This window comes from Chenopodium album, chromosome 13 (genome assembly GCF_948465745.1).
Source record: "Chenopodium album chromosome 13, dcCheAlbu1.1, whole genome shotgun sequence".
NCBI lineage: Eukaryota > Viridiplantae > Streptophyta > Magnoliopsida > Caryophyllales > Amaranthaceae > Chenopodium > Chenopodium album.
The window spans coordinates 27,062,257-27,084,527 of record NC_137846.1 but is presented as its reverse complement, the minus strand read 5'-3'; the positions used below and the strand labels follow the sequence as shown (position 1 = coordinate 27,084,527).

Sequence of the window (22,271 nt, the reverse complement as noted above, 5' to 3'; positions counted from 1 at the left end):
TGCCAGCATGCCACGCACAATGTGCGGGTTGCTAGCTGCTGCCTGCAAGCATGCCTCGCACATTGGTGCGGGGTACCAGCTGCCATGAAATAGCAAGCCACGCATTGCTTGCGGGCTGCTAGGCCGAAGCCCAGCTTGCTAGTCAGCACGCAATGGCGAAAAATTAATTACCTTTGATGCGTGCTTCGGTCATAACCCGAGCTTTTACTTCGGATAGCTTTAAGTCTCGCATGCGCGAAGACCTCCTACGGAAATCCATCCGCAACTTGACCCCGACAAGGTCCAATGCTTAGAGGTTAGCTAAGCCCGACCTAATACTCGAGTAATTATATGTGTTTAAAGGTTTTCTCAATGGAGATGCCTTTTCTAACACCTTACACAAGTGAACAATCCCAAGGTATGCCTTAGCTATTTATACGGAGTGCTTCCTTGTGAATTCCACTCATCTTTCAATGTGGGACTTTTTCACAAAAAGATCCCACATAAAAAGAATGTTGAATTCAATCCTTAGTTAAATAAACCAAGGAATAACAAAGTAACAAATGTCACATGGTTAGGTGAGGACCACTTCCTCACTTGCTCCCTAAGGCAACTCACATGCATTGTGAGCTAACCATGTGGCACCCAACCTTGAGCCCAAAGTTGGGTTCGATTGGGCCTCCATCCTTCGCCCTGCGTCAATGACCCATCACTCGGGTCCGCGGCTCGTTGCCACATGGTATTGCCAACGTGGCACACTGCTAACGTGGCGCGCCGCCACCTTGGCGCACTGCCACGTGTCACGCCACCACCTAGGCGCACTGCCACGTGTGCTGCCATGTGCGCTACCACGTGGCGCGCTTCCCTAGCCTTTGCGTGGCTAGGGTTTTTACTTGTCACTTGAAGCATTTTCTGATCTGGCTAGGATAGGTCGTTAAACTATTAACCCTAATCAAATTAACTATTTATAAAACCTAAACTTCACACTAAACTATTTAGTGGCAAGCAAGGGTCGATCCACTAAGGAAGCTTTCTCATTTAATATCAAAATCACCATGCAAGAGTAAGAAAGGGGTATATTTTGTTGGAATTTGGAATGTAGACACTAGAACTATAAATAAACAAGTAAAAGGGTGATTAAATCAAGGAATAACAACGCTAGGGATTAGGGGGTTTCAAACATGATGAAGGAAAACAATGATAAGCATCATGATTAACATTGCAAAGAATATAAAATTCTACCTAAATAACTCATTTTCATGCAATAGTTTAGGCAAACCAATGAAAGTGGTCTAAGCTGAGTAGGATCATTTTCATGCATCCTATTAGGCACAAGCTAACCCAAGAATAAAGAGGCACAATACATGGAACTCTATTTTAACAACTCATTCTCATGCAATCATTAAAATAGAGGTGATCTAAATCTAGTTCAAATCATTTTCATGCATTTAAACTAGAAGGCAATCAAATAAAGCACTACAATAATCTCAAGCCAATAAAAATCATATCTTTCATCAATTTCAGGCATGTAATCAATCCACTGTCATCATTCATCCATCATTCAATACATATTTTACACCCCCTACCCCTAGCTAAGAGATTAGCCTAGAAAAGGGGGACTAGACATGATAACAAAACTAGATGAAAGCACAATAAACATGAAAGCAAACATGATCAAAAACAATGAAAATACCAAAATATATTAATTCACAAAATAAATAGAAATAAACAACTAGAGTGCAAATGAACAAGACTAAGAAAAAGGATTAGAGATTACTAAGTAGGCAATAATAGAAAGATTAAAACTTGCAAAGTTGCTTGATGGATTGAAATGAAACTTGAGCCAAAGTTGCATACATGGAAATAACTTGAGTAATACTACACTTACTCTATCTAAGATTAGGGTTTAATTATTTCTAAGATAATGCTAGATGATCCACTAATTCATCCTACGGCGTATATATATAGGTCCACTAAAAAGATACAAGAATTCGAAATAAAATAACTGAAACCCAGCGGTGCGCGCCCGCACAGCTGCCATGCGTGCACCATCTCCGATCTTGTGCGCCCGCAGATCTGTGGGTACGGAGGAATTAGACCCTTGGATGCGCGCCTTCTCCCAGCTACTGCGCGCTCGCGCATGATGAGTGCGTGCCCGCACACATGTCGCACATGTGGCGTGCACAACTCTCTGTTTGGGATCTACTTCTGCATCTATCTCGTGCGGGTTCTCACAGGGCTGCGCGCCCGCACAGTTCAAAGGCGCGCGCCCGCGGATAAGCCGCGCACAAGGCCCACAAAACCTTCTGTTTTTGTTATGCTCTTGAGGCAATCCTGCGCGGGTTCTCACAGTGCTGCGCGCCCGCACACATGGGATATGAGAATGAAATGCTCTTCTTTCAATGCCTTGATTCCTACAAAACGAAAACAAAGAACAAGGAGAAAGGCAAACTAAGTAAAGAAGAACAAAAAGGTGAGAAAAAAAAGGGGGCAAACAAGCTACAAGTGGGAGGAAAAACCCGTAAAATGAGCACTAAATCGTGGCATAAATGCCACTCATCAAATTCCCCCACACTTGCTTCTTGCTTGTCCTCAAGCAAAGGAAACCAAGGCAAAAGGCAACACATCATAACAAACACAACATGACAAGGTTTAAGAAAATCAATCAAGTACCATGGTGAGAAATGCTCCATTTGGACTCAAACATAGAGACATTAATCAAAGAATACTTACCTTTCTCAAATCAAGAGGGAAGACACACTTTAAGATGCTCAAGGTTGAAAGAGACAAACCTAAGCTAAGCATAGTGAACTAATGATTTCATCCTCCGCCCTAGCCCCATCCAAGACGGTCCACGTTCTCTCCGCTAGCTTCAATTCATCCCCTAGTTGGCTTCTCATGATTCCTCGAGGGAACCGGAAAAAATTACTTCTATGTGGAATAATGAGGTTATCCCGACATCTCAACTATGCATACTCTCTCCATAGGGTTGAAATCTATCTCCCTCCACCGTTCTTTGACAACGCCCCTCTAAAGTCCAAGGGTCTTAGTTAGGGTTGTAATGTCATGGCTACAGGTTAGGGTTGGGAGTCAATTTGAAAAATTTGGTGGAAACTCCTAAGTGAAGCATAAGAGTGGCCATCTCTCAATAACAACAGAGGAATCTAACCTAATCTCAAATTACAACCTTCAATACAAAATACATGACAATACTACTCCTCTTTGCATGTTTTTCATTGATCTCAAATTTTCCTTCTCTTTTTCCTTTATTTCTTTCCTCATATTTTTTTTTCATGAATAAACTTTCAAGACCTTATTTGAACCAAATTGTACAACTTCCTTGCTTAAAATCAAAACTCTCAAACTCGAACCTCACAAGCCGATGCTTCACTAACTATAAGGGTTGGTAGAACATAGGCCGCTAGGTTTGTAATATGGTTTAACCAAGAAAGGGGAAATAAGGCTCAGCATGGCTAGCAAGAAGGTGAATGTAAAATAAAAACCAAATTTGTAACAAAACACAAGGAAAACAAAGAAAAATGAGAAGAAATGTCCTCTTCCTCCTCTAGAGTTATATGATCACGATCTTGGGAGCTAGATACCAACACAAGGATTAAGACACGCATAGTGAAGGATCCAATATGCCGCTCAACAAAAGTGATGGAGGCTTGAATAATTGACGCTCACATGGGAGATGAAAATAAGTAAATACCAACCAAGGGAATCCTATTCACTACGGAGAGCAACACCATCTTACCACTTTCCCGTGAACTAGGGGTTCAAACGTCCTTAAGAGTTCTAAACCGGGCTACCTTAGCTTAAAATGTGTCTAGTTCAACCCTAAGCACTCTTAAACCGTGAAGACCCTATTCAACTAGGAAGGTAAGCATTCAAAAATATGTCATCACGAAAGCATATAAGTCCACATGTCCAAATGAACGAGCAAATTCTCAACTTTCAAAATTTTTCACTTGTTATGGTCATGAATGTCACACAAAAGAAAGAAGAAAAGCAACACACAAAGAAAAAGGAAGAAATCAAAAAGGTTCATAAAAGAGGCATGTAAATCACATAAATCCCAATCGACATACAATGATCGTTGAATAGAACATCAACGATCCCAGGATCTTTAGAACCAAATCAAACAACCTCGAACCATTCAACTCCTTCCTAATCTAACCTAAACTATGCAACCAATCAAATATTTAAAGAGTTTAGAAGGAGAATTTGTCACCCAAATACGCTTAGAAAACGCAAGTCCACTATCAATGAAGCTCCATTGCACGGAAAAATTTGGGGAATGCGCCAAAAAGCCCTACAAAATGTCAAAATCCAAAACAACTCGGCAAATATTTGGTTAGTAGCAAGAGAAATATATACAATGAAATAAAAAAAAAGCAAAATAGTGAAAAGAAACTACTAAAGAAAAAGAACAAAGAAAAGAGAAAAAGGTTTGGATTAAAAGGGAATTTGGATTTTCGAAAATGGGAGCCAAAACAACACAAGGTTTCATTAAAAACATCATCATCATCATTTTGAGAAGAGGGGAAGGAAGCTTCCAAAAAGACACCTATTGGCCCAAAAATGTGCCCCATAAGAACAAAGCCCTTGAATGAAACAATGAATAAGCACCCCCCACACTTGAACGGAAAACCGTCCTCGGTTTGAACATAGTGGAAAATGGGGTGGGAGGAAGGGCTAAACTCGGCCCGAGGGCCCTAGTCCTCCATGTGAGAACTAGAGCCCTCTCCATATGGACGCCACTCGTATTCGACGTCGATAGGAGGGCCATGGGGGTCCCAACCACCGGTGAAACCCGGTGGAAAACCACGGTTCCGGTACAACTCTTGTTGATAGTCCGGAAGAGGGTCAAAAGGAGGGGGCATCTCAAGAGACTCGGATGTATACATGGGGTAGTTGGGATCCCCTCGGTAATCACATCCCCCCAGTGCCTTGTAATTGTACCCCTCAGAGGTGGGGTAGTTCACACGGGGAGCCCCTTGAGATGAAGGCCCAGGCCAATAGGGCCAAACCGGTTGACGGGGTGTGCCGTCAGCATGCGGTTCCTCGTGACAAGGAACCGGCCCCTGTTGGGGCAGAAAATACGGATAGTTAACCGGTGGGTCAAAATGCCCTTCGTTTACATGCCAATCATAAATGTTGGCATTGTAAACTGAGTACCCATCGGCGGCCTCCGTCAACCGGTTTACTTGCATAGACAAGTTTTGGAATGCACGCTCAAGATTGAAAGAAGAAGAGGAAGAGGCCATACCTCCCTCGCTAAAGGAGGGGACGTGCAAACCTTGTTGGGATCCCTCCCCATATTGGAATCCTTGTTGTTGAAACCCTTGTTGTTGTTGATGAAATTATTGTTGATGAAATTGCTGCTGTTGTTGAAATTGTTGTTATTATTCTTCTTGTTGTTGTTCTTGTTGTTGTTGTTGTTGTTGGTGACGCTCGCGGACAATCATATTACGCTCACCTCCAAGAGCGTTAGGCAGGACACCATTGTTCATAGGGATCTTCCACACATTCCTAGAGTTCCGCTCCAAGGATGTGCAGCTAGGGAACGGTAAGATGCAATGGTGCACCCGCTCAACGCACCATTCGTGGAAGTTGTTCACATCGTTGGTCGGTTGGATGAATACCGATTTCCTCATATAAAAAATGTCCACGAACATATCCTTGTGCTTTCCAACCCTCGTGCAAAAAGGGAAGAGACACTCACCCCCTAGCTTCGAAGCAATCCTTGTAATCATCCCACCAAGGGAAATCTCTCCCGTCTTGTTCCCATTCTTGATTGCCTCACAACACAACACAAACCAGTACCCTATGTTGAGCCGCCCACTCAATTCCTCCTTTATGGTGACCCAAAGTGTGAAAAGCTCTTCATGAGAGAGCTTGCTAAAATTTTGTTTGCTAAACACCGCAAACCCCAAGATGCGGTGTAGGATGTGGAGTACTGGGTGGATAATTTGGCTTGCCATCGAGTACCGAGTACTAAACTCTTCCATGTCGGTAATTGTCCGCCACCAACGGAAGGCATCATACTCGGGGAAGAGCTCGGTGGATGGGGCAAGGAGATCAGCGTTAGGGTTAAAATCCAAAAGTTCATTTAGACGCCTTAAGGAGATCACATGGCGGGCATTGAAGAGTTGGAAGGAGATTTGGAACTCGTTGTTTCCAACGGGTTCCTTCTCAAAGGAGGCTAGGAACTCGTAGGTGGGCTCCTTGAAAGTTGGGTATTGGTGCTGGATGAACTCACTCATCCCAAGGTTATCAAGAAGGGAACGAAGGTCCTCATCTATACCCAGATCACGCATTGAGCGTTGGTAGTAGTGTCGAGTAGGGTTTAGTTTGCGTTTGATGAGGGTTTGATGGATGGGAGCGTGGTGTCGGTTTACAAATTTCAAGGTGGGTAGAGTTGTTTGTTCTTAGTTTAGATTTTGAGAGGAGGGTTGGGGTTCATCAATTGTTATCCTGGGCTCCTTCCTGCTCCTTCTCCTACTACTCATCTTCACCAAGTTTAACTCAACAATCCCAAAAATACCGAGAACACCAAAAGAGTGATCCAACACTCAAGAATACTCAATTCTTCCCACAACAACAACAACAATTGAAGCTTTGACTTTGTTATCTGAAAAGAGGTTAGGAGCAACAACTTTCCAAGATACAAATAGCACAAGAAGAACACAAGAATCGCCAACAATATTCAATGCCAAAATTTGCAATACTCAATCACGAAAGAGACAATTACTAAGCAAATTTCAATATCAAGTATCAAAAACTCTAAACATCACAAATTTTCAATTTCACATGCATCAACAATTCTCAATACTCAATATCAAGCTATTAATTACTTTCAACAATTCTCAATACCCACAATCAAGTATTTGCTAGGCAAATTGCATAAAAACAACAATTTTCAACAACAATACTCAACAAATCACCAAGAAATTCATATCAAATTCCACAATTACAAGCAAAACTACCCTAAATCACACAAAATTCTTACAAGCTCAATCTTGCTTAACAATCCTAAAACATGGTATTATCTAATGAATTAAAGCCACAAAGTAGCCGAGGTTTAGGATTATACCACAATTGAAGAGCATGAAGACCACCACAACCACTCACGCACCACCACTTCGACCACCAAGGAGCAATCCCGAATTTGGTGAAAAATGGGTGATTTTGAGAGGGGAAAGTGATGAATTTGTGAGAAAAGTGAGGGAATGTAGGGGATTTGATGAAATTTCAAGGTAATAGGTGAGATTAGAGGGGATTTGAGAGGTTAGGGTTTGTGTTCTTGAGGAGAGAGAGAGAATCGGTATGAGAGGCGTGAAAATGATGATGAAATCGGGGAAAAAGATAAGCTATCCCCCGATAAACCCAGATCTGCGCGCCCGCGCAGGTATCCTGCCCGCCCGCGCAAGTGTTTTGCGCGCCCGCGCAGATGTCGCACACACATCGCGCAAAAATTTCTGCCAGAATCTGAAATTTGGCCTTAATTTTGTGCGGGTTCTCCCAGGCCTACGCACCCGCACAGCTTTCTCTTGCGCGCCCGCGCAGATATCGCGCACAGGGCGCGCATAACCTTCTGCCAGATTCTGCCTTGCTGAGCTTCCCTGTGCGCGGGTTCTCCCAGGCCTGCGCGCCCGCGCACAAGGTCTTCATTAATATTTTTGCTTTAAATCCCCCTCACTCACTTCCAAGTCTCCAAACCCCAACTTAGCTCCATATATAACACCAAACGGCCTCCAAATTCCCTCCAAACACGCACCAAAGAGACAAGTGCCTACAAAGCAAGAGGAAAAACGAAAGCCATAAGACAAAAATCAAACAAACAACCTACCAAAATATGGATAATAGAGAAAAAAAGGGTTTAAAAGCCGGGTTGCCTCCCGAGAGCGCTTCTTTATAAGGTCATTAGCTTGACCATGATGAAAATCCATTCAAAAGGGTGGCTAAGGACCCAAAGGGTCAAGCCTCAGATACTCAATCACACCAACTTCTTCCTTGTAGAAATAGTGCTTTAAACGAGAGCCGTTCACCATGAATTTGTTTCCGTCAGCATCCAACTCAAAAGAACCATAGGGAGTGGTCTTTGATACAATGAAAGGCCCCGACCACTTAGATTTAAGCTTGCCCGGAAACAAGCGAAGCCTTGAGTTGAAGAGCAAGACTTTGTCCCCAACCTTGAAACTCTTGTTCCGGATATGTTGGTCGTGCCACTTTTAATTTGTCTTCTCCTTATAGACTCTTTGAGTTTTCATAGGCATCATCTCTAAGCTCCTCGAGCTCGTTGAGTTTCAACAACCTCTTTTAACCCGCTAACGACAAATCCATGTTTAGCTCTTTGATGGCCCACCAAGCTTTGTATTCTAGCTCGACCGGCAAGTGACAAGCCTTCCTATAGACCAACCTATAGGGGGTTGTACCTATGGGAGTCTTGTATGCCGTTCGAAGAGCCCAAAGTGTATCATCAAGCTTGAGAGACCAATCTTTCCTTGATTTGTTCACCATCCTATCAAGTATATTCTTGATCTCACGATTCGAGACCTCCACTTGACCTTGAGTTTGAGGATGGTATGGTAGACCAACCTTGTGATGAACGCCATATTTCTTGAGAAGAGCTTCCAATTTCTTCTTGGCAAAATGAGACCCTCCATCACTAATTAGAACTCTTGGCACCCCAAATCTAGGAAAAATGATTTTCTTAAGAAGCTTGAGCACCACCTTCTGATCATTGGTAGGAGAGGGTATAGCTTCGATCCATTTCGTCACATAGTCAACCGCCACCAAGATGTATAGGTTCCCACATGAAGAAACGAACGGTCCCATGAAATCCACCCCCCAAACATCGAAGGGCTCCACCTCTAGAATACTTTGTTGGGGAATCTCGTCCCTTTTGGTAATGCCACCACTCCTTTGGCATCGATCACATTGCATAACGAATTTGTGAGTATCCATGTGCATTGAAGGCCACCAAAGCAAATATTGAGAGATTTTGCTACCGTCTTGTCAACACCACCATGTCCCCCACATGGTAGTGAGCGACAATGCTCAAGGACACCCTCAATCTCATGATCGGGGACACACTTTCTAAGGAGACCATCACCACATTGCTTGAATAGGTACGAATCATTCCAAAAATACCTTCTCACTTCTTTGAAGAACTTTTTCTTTTGTTGAGAGGAGAATTCCGGAGGAACTACCCCACAAGCAAGATAGTTGACAATATCCGCATACCAAGGTGTAGAAGTCGCCACCATAGCCATGAGGGCCTCGATCCCCATCTCATCATTAATTGGAACATCCTCCTTGTTCTCAAATGGAAGACTAGACAAGTGATCCGCCACGTAATTCTCCGCTCCCTTTTTGTCCCTCATTTCCATGTGAAAGTCTTGAAGAGAGAGAACCCAACGGATCAAGCGAGGCTTCGCTTCTTTCTTGGTCATGAGGTATCGCACCGCAATGTGATCCGTGTACACAATGACTTTTGAACATATGAGATAGGACCGGAATTTATTAAATGCAAACACCACCGCTAACATCTCCTTCTCCGTTGTTGTATAGTTCTTTTAAGCTTCATCGAGTGTCCTACTTGCATAGTAGATGACACATGATTTCCCTTCTTTCTTTTGACCAAGGACGGCACGTACTGCAAAATCACTAGCATTGCACATTAGCTCAAAAGGCAAGCTCCAATCCGGAGCATGCACAACAGGAGAAGAAATGAGAGCTTCCTTGAGCTTACATAATGCCTCAAGGCAAGCCTCATCAAAGCTAAAAACAACATCTTTCTTAAGTAATTCGGTCAAAGGTTTGGCAATTGAGGAGAAATCTTTTATAAACCTCCGGTAGAAACCGGCATGCCCAAGAAAAGCTCGTACTCCCGTGACGGAAGTAGGAGGGGGCAACCTCTCAATCACCGAAACTTTGGTAGGATCAACCTCAATGCCATTTTTTGAAACTTTATGACCGAGGACAATGCCCTCCTCGACCATAAAATGGCATTTTTCACAATTCAAAACCAAACTCGTCTCTTGACACCTTTGCAAAACTCTTTCAAGGTTAAAAAGATAAGTGTCAAAAGACGAGCCACCAACACTAAAATCATCCATGAAAACCTCAATTTCTTTTTCAAGCATTTCAGAGAAAATGGAAGTCATGCATCTTTGAAAAGTAGAGGGGGCATTGCATAATCCGAATGGCATTCTTCGGTATGCAAATGATCCATATGGACATGTGAAAGTAGTTTTCTCTTGATCACTTGGATGGATAGGTATTTGAAAAAATCCGGAGTACCCATCCAAGAAACAAAAGAAAGCATGGTGAGAAAGCCTTTCAAGCATTTGGTCCATGAAAGGGAGAGGAAAATGATCTTTTTTTGTGTTCTTGTTCAATCTCCTATAATCAATACACATTCTCCACCCAGTCACCGTCCGGGTGGAGATTTCCTCTCCCTTTTCATCCTTGACAATGGTCATTCCACCCTTTTTGTGAACTACATGAACCGGGCTCACCCACTTGCTATCGGAGATAGCATAGATGATGCCCGCCTCACGTAGTTTCAAAATTTCTTTCTTGACAACCTCTTAAAGGTTGGGGTTCAACTTCCTTTGAGGTTCAATGGAGGTGGAATGATCATCCTCAAGATGAATACGATGCATGCATAGAGAAGGACTAATGCCCTTGATATCATCAACGCTATACCCTATCACATCTTTGTATTTTCTCAAAACATCAAGCAATTTTTTCAAATTAAGTTCATCAAGGGTAGCATTGACAATAATAGGGTATTTTTCCTCCTCATCAAGATAAGCATATTTCAAAGAAGGGGGGAGGGGCTTGAGTTCTACCTTGGGAGGAGGCTTGGAACTCTCCTCCGATTTTTCCTCCATTGATCCAAGCTCAATCTTGCTTTGTTGATCAACTTCCTCCTTTGAGGATTCCTCCATTGCCATGACAAATTCTTTGTCTTCTTGAGAGTGGAACTCCTCTTTGCATGTGAGAACTTCCACAATTGGATCTTGAGGCTTCATCATGACCCTTCCCAAACGGTCTAACTTTTCATTCACAACATCAACTCGATAACACTTTTCAACCATAGGGGTCTTTAGCAACTTTGAAAACTCAAAGACTATCTTCTCATCGGCCACTTCACATATGATGGTGTTGTTTTTGCAATTGATGACCGCCCCCAAAGTCTTAAGAGCTTCCCGACTCAAATCAAGGGTGTGTCCACATCTTCTTTCATGTCCATCACTACAAAGTCTCAAGGCACATAGATGTGTCCCACTTGAATTGGAACATCCTCAAGTTCTCCACAAGGTAACTTCACCGAGTGGTCGGCTAGTTGAATTGTCTTCCTTGTAGGGATCATCTCAATATTGAGTTTTTGAGCAATGGATAAGGGGATTAGACTAACACTTGCTCCAAGATCGGCCAATGCACCCCTAGCTTCCATATTTCCAATTTTCACCGGCAAAGTGAAACTCTCCGGGTCTTTCTCCTTCTTGGGCATTTTATGTTGAACAAGAGCACTCACTTGGTGTGGAAGGGTGATAAGCTCATCATTGAGCTTCCTTTTGTTGGTGAGGATGTCCTTGACAAATTTAGAGTAAGATGGCATCTGTGTCACTACTTCAAGAAAAGGGAGATTGATGTGCAAGTTCTTCATCACACTTAGAAACTTTGCAAACTTGTCATTCAACTTCCACACCGCAAGCCTACTTGGAAAAGAAACCAGTCCATCAAGGTTCCTTGTCTCACTAAGAATTGAAGTTGTCTTCTCGTTGTTGACATTCTTCTTTTCCGAACTTCCTTCTACCTCATCAACTTTTTCCTCCTCACCTCTCTTATCTTCATTCGCACTCTCTTCTCCTCCCTTCTTTCCCTCACTATCCCCTTCATTTGGACCATCATAGGAAGTTCCCGACCTCAAATCGAGTGCCTTGCATGTATCGGGTTTTTGGTTATGAGAAGGGTTAGGTTGTGGTTGTCCGGGTAGAGTTGATGGTGAATTGAAAGGAGTCCTCTCGGCCAATTGAGCTAGTTGTGAATCAACCATCTTGTTGTGAGCCCTTATTTCTTGCATTTGTTGCCCAAAAGTTTGCATTTGTGAATGCATAGCTTGAAGGAGTTGTGTGGGTGTTGGCTCCGCTTCAGGTGCTTATTCTTGATTTCTTTGGGGTGCTTGGGTTTGATTGTTGTATTGGTGTTGGTAATTGTATTGGTTTTGTTTGTTGTATTGGTTGTTCCTTGGGTAGGTTCCTCTTGGGTTTTGGTTTTGAGATGGAGGTGGATTTTGGTATTGGGGGTTCGAATTGTAAGAGGGTTGAGCTTGTTAGCCCCATTGTTGAGGTTGAGATGCAAACCCGGGTGGTGGTTGTCTCCAAGCCACTCCACCATCGCCTCCTCTAAAATCATCTTGCCTTGTGTTGTACGTCGCTACATGCTCGGGGCTCAAACCTCCACAATAAGATGTATCATGGTTCGTTCCTCCACAATTTTGACAAGAGAAAGAGTTGACTTGAGAAGAGCTTGCTCCGCCGCTTGAGCTTGCATTTATACTTGTGTTTAACTTTGAGATCCCTTTTGTGAGTTGCTCAATTTGATGTTGTAATTGATCGACCTTCTCCAATTCATACATCCCACCTTTCTTCGGTGCACTCCTTCTCCTAGCTCCCCAAGAGTAGTTCTTTGCTACCTCCTCGATCGTTGCCTCCACTTGATTTTGGGGAATCTTGATCAATTGTCCACCCGCCCCCGTATCCAAGTTAGCTCTAGACATGGGCTCCAATCCATCATAGAAAAACCTCATGAGCAAACTTTGATTGTATTCATGGTGAGGACACGCTTGTACCAACTCTTTGAACCTCTCCCAAGCTTCATTAAGGCTCTCATCCGTTTCTTGTTCAAATGATGCAATCTTCCTTCTCATCTCGACGGTCTTTTTCTCGGAAATGAACCTCTTCAAGAATGCCTTAACTACCTCCCTCCAAGATGTGAGTGAGTTAGGCTTCACTTGCTTCAACCACTTCTTTGCTCTACCCGAAAGAGATTGTCGAAATAGGTGCATTCGGATGTATTCTTGAGAAACTTGGTTGGTTTGAATCATGCCACATAGCTCAAGGAATCTATCAAGGTGCTCTATGGGGTCTTCACTTGTAAAACCCGAAAATTGCTCCGATTGAACCATTCTTGTATATTGGGGATGAATTGTGAAGTTAGTTTCTGTGACGGGTAACAAAATCCCTCCCGTGAGCTCATAATCCTCCGGATTTCCGAACTCACGAAATAAAATATCATCCTCTTGTCCCGCCATTGATTCACTTTGCGAACTAGAAGAGTAAGAATCACTCCCACTATCAATTATAGCACCAAGTCCTCTTCCTTCTTCTTGAAAAAGTCTACGGATTTGTCTTAAAGTTCGGTTGATTTCTTGGTCGATATGATGTGTAGGTGGTCCTTGAGATCTTCTAAGCATTCACCAAAGCTAAGCAAACAATTAGCAATGACAAGTATGATAAAACAAATCAAAACAAAAAGGAAAACAATTAAAATTACCCTAATAAAAGCAAAATTAGACACTAAACAAGCCGCCTCCCCGGCAACGGCGCCAAAATTTGATCGGGCTAGGATAGGTCGTTAAACTATTAACCCTAATCAAATTAACTATTAGTGGCAAGCAAGGGTCGATCCACTGACGAAGCTTTCTCATTTAATATCAAAATCACCATGCAAGAGTAAAAAAAGGGGTATATTTTGTTGGAATTTGGAATGTGGACACTAGAACTATAAATAAACAAGTAAAAGGGTGATTAAATCAAGGAATAACAACGCTAGGGATTAGGGGGTTTCAAACATGATTAGAATGAAGGAAAACAATGATAAGCATCATGATTAACATGCCAAAGAATATAAAGTTCTACCTAAACAACTCATTTTCATGCAATAGTTTAGGCAAACTAATGAAAGTGGTCTAAGCTGATTAGGATCATTTTCATGCATCCCATTAGGCACAAGCTAACCCAAGAATAAAGAGGCACAATACATGGAACTCTATTTTAACAACTCATTCTCATGCAATCATTAAAATAGAGGTGATCTAAATCTAGTTCAAATCATTTTCATGCATTTAAACTAGAAGGCAATCAAATAAAGTACTACAATAATCTCAAGCCAATAAAAATCATATCTTTCATCAATTTAAGGCATGTAATCAATCCACTATCATCATTCATCCATCATTCAATACATATTTTACACCCCCTACCCCTAGCTAAGAGATTAGCCTAGAAAGGGGGGACTAGACATGATAACAAAACTAGATGAAAGCACAATAAACATGAAAGCAAACATGATCAAAAACAATGAAAATACCAAAATAAATTAATCCACAAAATTGATAGAAATAAACAACTAGAGTGCAAATGAACAAGACTAAGATAAAGGATTAGAGATTACTAAGTAGGCAATAATAGAAATATTAAAACTTGCAAAGTTGCTTGATGGATTGAAATGAAACTTGAGCCAAAGTTTCATACATGGAAATAACTTGAGTAATACTACACTTTCTCTCTCTAAGATTAGGGTTTAATTGTTTCTAAGATAATGCTAGATGATCCACTAATTCACCCTACGGCCTATATATATAGGTCCACTAAAAAGATACAAGAATTCGAAATAAAAAAACTGAAACCCAGTGGTGCGCGCCCGCGCATATACACTGCACGCCCGCACAGATGCCATGCGTGCGCCATCTCCGATCTTGTGCGCCCGCAGATCTGTGGGTATGGAGGAATTAGACCCATGGATGCGCGCCTTCTCCCAGCTACTGCGCGCTCGCGCATGATGAGTGCGCGCCCGCACACATGTCACACATGTGGCGCGCACAACTCTCTGTTTTTGTGCTCTGCTTCTGCTGCTATCTCGTGCGGGTTCTCATAGGGCTGCGCGCCCGCACAGTTCAAAGGCACGCGCCCGCGCCTAAGCCGCGCACTAGGCGCACAAAACCTTCTGTTTTTGTTCTGCTCTTGAGGCAATCCTGCGCGGGTTCTCACAGTGCTGCACGCCCGCACACAGGGGATATGAGAATGAATTGCTCTTCTTCCAATGCCTTGATTCCTACAAAACGAAAACAAAGAAAACAAAGAAAAGAAGAACAAAAAGGTGAGAAAAAAAGGGGGCAAACAAGCTACAAGTGGGAGGAAAAACCCGTAAAATGAGCACTAAATCGTGGCATAAATGCCACTCATCATTTTCCCATCTCGTCGATTTCTCAAGTTTTTCTCGACTTTTAAAATTCGGTTCCAACGCTCTAAGCTAGGAATCCGACATCTTTGTTCACAATACTCGAGTGACTTATTAATTCCTTTCGAATTAATTCATCGCGTCGTATCGTTAGTTGCTTGGGTGTGACTGGAAGGGTTCAGTCAAGATTAAGTTGTAATATTAATTATACATTAATATTACTGATCGGAAGCGGCCTCCACCTAGGCATTCCAATCACTTGACCTCACTTAATAAGTAGCTTTCTAATAATTCCGAACCCTCTATCGGAATAATACACTTGCTCGAAGGACACCATTCCTAACAATCTCCCACTTGTCCTTCCGGACAAGTGTGCTTTTAGTGCATAGCCTTTTTCCTATGTCACTTAATGTCTCTTCATGAACTATAAGGTAAGATTTATTTGTCATCCTTATTACGTCCAGAAGTGTTTCTCGATATCCGAGTCCGACTGTCAACAAAAATATGATATCTAAAATCCATCCGAATACGGCCATGCATTTTCACAGTCTTGCTCTTCAAGTGGCCTTGTAAACACTACTACAAAAATAGGCTAACAGACCCGTCTAAATTGGCTTTAGAGACCCATTTTGAACGGGGCTCTATCTCAGAGGTCTTTTTGATAAAGAGACCCCCTCATTTAGGCGATCATTTTTAAAAAACAAACAGACCTATTATTAGAGTTAGGCGGTCTGTTAGGCATGGAATTTTATTGTTACATTAGAAGGGAAAAAGACCCGTTACCTGTGATATGGGGTCTTTTTGAGGGGAGTGAAATAGACTTGTTATATTAAATAACGGGTCTGTTCGATCCCTTTATTTTCAAAAAAAAAAAAAATATAATAAAAAAATTCAGTGTAATATTTTTTTGAATTTTGAAATTTTTAATTTTTCACCGCTCCATTCAAATTGCTGAAATTTTAAATTTTGAATTACTACAGTACAATTCAAGATTAAGTAAAATAACATTAATATTCGTAGTATATAATTTTACAACTACAATTAGTCAATTACCAAAACATAAAATACAAACACACTTTCCCCTCAAAAAAAAAAGTTATACAAACACACTTAATTAGCATTCAAGAACCCTGCCAAAGTATTGTAATTGATATGATTAAAAAAAAAAGTAAACAATTAATAAACTTGTTAATTGTGATGGAAAGCAAAGTAGCTGAACAAAACCACACATAATCATCTATTTTCTTTTCATAATCAGACTTTTGTTCACCAAGTCACCATCTCCACCCAATGCATTTCAATTACTGGAATTATCACGAACTGGAGAATAAACCAAACACAAAAATTTAGAAAGCACAAAAAATCAAAATAAATTAAAAGGGAAATAAACCCAAGCATAATTTGGAGTACAAAATCAATAACAAAACCTAAACAATATATCTAAACAGTAAGCCTTAATTTGATTAAAAAAAAAGTTCAGATTATAGAAGAAATTGAACAGAAAAAAAAGGTACAATTAATAAATACTGACATGAAACAAGGGTTGAATTAGAAATGGGTACTCATTAAAATCCAAAATTCAAGGAAAAGAAGTTTCAAAATATGAAAACCCAATTAACTTCATGTCACATATAAACTATAATAACATAGGAAGTATAATTTTACCGTGCCTTTTACAAACTCTTCTCGTCAAAACACAGTGGTCTCAATCGTAGATCTGACAGTGACAAAAAGGAGCAACACCTCACACATGCGTCGGTATAAAGCAGCGAACGAAAGCAAAGGGTCTTGATTATCGTCTTCCAACTGTAATTCATTAAAAAGTGCAAGCTCAGATAGGGTAATTGCTCCATCCTTTTGGGTTTGTGAAAGGATGAGACTATGGCTGTCTATGGGGTTATGGGAAACTTTAGAGCAGCTATGGAGTTAATTTCAAGGTGAGTAAATTAGGAGAGAGAGAGAGAGAAAGAACTTGTGATTTATGAGGGAATGGAAAACTATAGGCGGCAATGGCATATTGTAGAAAGTCATTTCATCATTTTTTTTTTCTTTTACTATTGGTTGTTTCATGAGGTGATGTAAGAGACCCATTGTACCTAACATTAGGTCTGTACTGAAGAGATCCGTTGTGAATAGTAACAGGTCTTTTATATTACCTTCTAATTTAACATCGCGAAAAATAATGTTGACGCCTAATATTACAGACCCGTTACGTATAATGTAGGGTCTTTTTTGTAAAACATACCCGTTAAATTGTACAACAGGTCTTTTAAAAGGGGTTCCTTTGCCACTTTTTGTAGTAGTGAAACAACAAAGACATCTTCCCTATTTTTAGTAGGGGGACATTCCCAGTCTTGTAATGTTGCTTCTCTTACTGAGAGGACTTAGCCGCCCGAGTGTTGCCGTTATAATCTTCATGTACGGTAGATGTTTGACTAACATAAAAACAGACTAGTACTCAAACAAGAGAACTCACAATACTCATGGTCGAAGAAATAGGTTCCGATAGCCATAATGAGAAGTATACTTATGACGATTTTTAAATCTCTTAAAGTATTCTCATAGGTCGATCCAGAATGGCTCTAAACCAATACCTGTGCAAATTATTTATGACAATCATGTCCTTGTAGCACATGAAACGGTGCTATAAATCAAACTACACACTAATCTCCAGCGGTCATTAATCGTCCTTGATTAGGGATACTTTTCGATTAAAATATTCAATGTTCACTTAATAGGTGTTTCTTTATCCAACACTGGTCTTGATACCCTATTTTGAATATTCTCAAAATAGAATGGACTCATAATTTAATTCTAAACAACAATTAAATAGAACCGGAGTGATAAAATTGCATGAAATTAAATTACTCCAAAACCTGAATGGTTCATCTTATGATAAATGGTTTTTCCAAATGTTTTAAGAGTAACACTCTTTATAAAACATTTATAGAAATCACACCCATATTTAATATGCTTGATTTCTTTCGTGCAATTGTGAATGTTGCCGTTCACTTATTGCATAGGTTTAGTTATAATTACTTTGCAAATCTCAGCATCTTCATTATTGACCACTTTCATAATAAGATGATAAAATTTGAGAGTGTTATGGATTATCTGTGATTTAGGATTTATTGTCCAAGTGATGGCTCCCATTCATTTTCATGATTGAGATCTTCAACTTGGCAACCTACAATCATCAATGTTTAACAACGAACTTTCCATTTAACATCTTCCTTATTATTGCCTTTAAAGCAACAATATTCTCAACATATATTTTAGTAGACTTCTTGATGATGCTTTGCTTGGGTTTCACTCCAAACGACTCACAATGATTTGGGATACCCTTATCACTTGTGATAATGGAAATTTACCTTAAATTTCCGCACATTACACATGGATTCACATCCATATTACCATTCTCAAGCCACGACGCTTCTTAGATCGTGCTTACAAATGGCTTCCTTGTTAAGGATCTCATCCTTGTTAAGGTTTGTGCTTGCAACATCAATACTTAAATTGTATTTGTTTTCATGAGTCAAGAACTCATCCTCTTGCTTATCTAAGTGCTATGGATGTTCTTGACCATAATCTAACAATCTATTGCTTAGATTCAAGTTTATTGGTACTATATATGTATTTCACATGCTCTAAACAAGTAAGTCGTGTGACAATTCCATATCGTAGCATACATGATGGATTTAATTTGTAGAATGATTCTCAATATTATTCCATCCATGTGACATTTTAGCTTTCAAATTCCACTGAGTCTTGCTAAACTGTTTGCTATGTGACACGTTTGAAAGTCTCTACTAGAGTCTTTCTTGTTTGACTTAGTATTTAGCCTAGCTCATACTTAGTTCAAACAATTACTTAGTTTTATACATACGGGTCGAAAGCCTTTCAAAGTCCTTCAATTCATGTTTAACACCATAAATTCCTTTACTCGTTTAAACATTTTATTAAGTCTATACAATAGATCTTAAGTCCCAATATGTACTAAGTATAGTCATTAGCTTGGTCCATTGTCGAAAATACTTTCAAATCTAAGCATTTAGCATTTGATAGTTAATTTACCACAGAGTCAGTAAACTTCTTGTTGGACCTTACAAGATTGACTTTTGCTCCGACTAAACTTCTTATTCATATTTCTATGTTTCTTCATAAGCCAATCCTATTATTAACTTTATGAGAAAACACGTTCTAATTCCTTTATGCAATGCTTCCTTCAATTCCATAATGGATTTCTTGAGCTTGTTTTCAAATCTAGCATTATTTAGATTTTCAAAACCCTTAGACTATTTTCATAGTAACTTCCAAAATCCTATTTTAGGATTGCGGTTTTGGTATCTATTTTTCCATATTTCATATGTGCAATTTTGCTATAATAACCACGAAAAGACTTGAGCATTCCGATTGGTGAATAGGTTTTGATTAAAATCAACTCCGTGAATTTAATTATATTCTTTTCAACCAATCTAGCTATGTATGCATATACATTTCAACATTTGGTAGTTTTCTCCATGAAAACTTATTTACGATCGATGGGTCTTTCACCCATCATGCAAATTAATCATGTTTTAAACATGATTTTCAAACATGGAGTCTATTTTGGATTTTATGGCCTTTAACCATTATTAAGAATTTTGTTTTGTCGTAGCTATCTTACAAGGCATTATTCCCTTTCTATCTAATAGTAAATAGTATGCTTGTAAGTCTTATGTTTATTTCTAACTTAATAGAAAATTTATAGGATTCAATCCAAAACTTTTGTGAATTCTATACCTATACGGGGTTATTGCATCAAACAATGAGTTTCAAGAAGCTTCCAAAGCCCTTTGATTATCTTGATCTTACTCCACCTTTTTCAGAAGTTTTGCAAGTAATGAATTCTCTTTTAAGGCACTTGTAAAGTCCTTTTGAGTATTCTTGATCAATCATTCTCATGAAGCCCTTTTGAGTCTCCGAGATTCTCAATTCTAGTTTGTTGCTAAGCTCGATAGTCATCGAGTTCATTTTCCTCCCAATTGTTGTTTTGGAAATGTGTTACTTTTTAGAAAGACACCACTTAGAGCAACAAACATTATGTTCTCATTTAGGTTGTGGAGGAAATTCCCGTAGTCTCACTTGAATGCTTACAAAGAGACATGTATATTGTCTTTGGGTAAAAGTTCGTTGTGAAACAAACAGTTAGCTCCTTCTTGAGCTATCTTCACTTTTATTGAGCCATTAAGCTCCCACTGAGCCACCAAGCTCTTTCTAAGCTGGTGAGCTCCCACTGAGTCACTTAGCTCCCTCTAAGCTAGTGAGCTCCCACCGAGGCTAAGAGTTTTAGACATATACTTGAAAAGACGTTTAGAAGTTAATTCTATCCATAACTGAATATGGTGTCCTTTTCTTAGCTCCGACATTTTGTTTAGTGTAACATTAGTCATTTGTGCAAATCTTTAAAAGTTTTATAGGAAGAGATGTGATCCATCATTGTTCGAGTCATTTTTAAATGGCATCGAGGTCTCCTTGAAGACACACTATGTTCTTTGTGGAGTTATTTATGAAAATTTCAATTTCATAACTTTGCGATGGTCACGCTTGGCTCAAGCAAACATCGCTCGATCTAATATAGACATTTTGATATCTTGCCAAGTCGATTCTGTACTTCATTGAACTCTTAAGCTACTCAAGGTCAAGTTTTGTTTACATTTAATGAATATAGCCATATTCTTTCAAATTATTCGTTAGACTTTGAAGTAATTGAATATTCTTTAGTGTTTGGAGTTAATTGTCTATGCCAAGAACAATAGCTCTTTACTTTGTCGGTTTTTAACAAATAAGAATGATTCCGAATCGATCAACTGTCAAGAGCCTATATAGCCTTGAGTACGTTCTTGTTAATGTGACATTGCTAAAGATGTTCGGAACACAAATCATGCCTATGAATTGAACTTTTGTGAGTTTTCATGTTAGGGAAATTTTTGTTTATAATCAAGCATTCTTGACTCATTGTTTAGACAACCATACCATTCAAACAAATTCGCAACTATTGCTCTTTACTTTCAATGTGAGTCTTTCCGTGTGTTAACGGATTGTTTGCTGATTATAAACCATACCATTTATTTGTTCCAGCCTTAGCTTAAAAGGTCTTTAAACAAAGCATACGACCTTATCACTGATGTGGCTTTTTTTGCTTCATTCTAAGCTTGTAAGTCAATAACTTAGCTTAACTTTAATAGTTTGAGGTCACTTTCAAAGTGGAACATTCAAGCAGTATCTGATACTTGTGAAGATAATGACTTGCTAAGTTAACATGAACTCTTTAGTAGAAATGGAATCTTATTCTTTTTGTTTGTTCCTTGTTTCCTATATTTCTTATCATATTTCATCTCATAATCATTAAGAACCATTTCTTTAATAGTCTTTGACTTTTATACTTTGATAGGCACGACTAAGCATCTAGTGCGCCGTATAAAAAAGTTCCATCTTTTCCTTTAATTTGTACTTGAATTAATACATCAATGAGTTGTGCTCACCAGCATATAAAACGAAAAGATATGTTGGTTATCAAGCATTGACAATTTTGAGTTTCCAACTCAATATTTCATGTTTATAAAAACTACCTAGTATTTTGAATACATGATGTCCAACCGTCCTTTCGGACTTATAAAAGTCATTTATGAGAATTGTATTTGAGAAATGCCTTTCCTTTCTTTGAGAATTATTCTCAAAGATTTCCTTTACCAATCACGGAAAACAATATAGTTTGATTTGGAATTCTACAAATATAAGTGCAAAGTATAACCATTTATCAAGAAAATAACATAATAAGTTTGAAATTTAACAGCATTCATGCAAACTTTCAATATTATTTAGCGTCTTATCCATGCATTAAATTTGTCCCCATTTGGCGAGAATAAGGTGATTCCAAGATCTAAAGAAACAATGAGTGGTTAAGCATGCTTTGGCTTGTCTTAACACTCAATCTTCTAAGGTAAGAAACTCTTTGCTAATGGCTCTAAGCCACTCTTGGTTAGATAAAT

At 39.6% G+C, this 22,271-nt stretch overlaps 1 non-coding gene across 1 annotated transcript; it reads left to right on the top strand.

The window, feature by feature from the left end:
• Window positions 1-12,825: 12,825 nt before the first annotated feature.
• Window positions 12,826-12,930, top strand: LOC145577125 (small nucleolar RNA R71). Its single transcript, XR_014098613.1, has one exon. It is a non-coding gene; the product is annotated as a small nucleolar RNA R71 (small nucleolar RNA).
• Window positions 12,931-22,271: the final 9,341 nt, after the last annotated feature.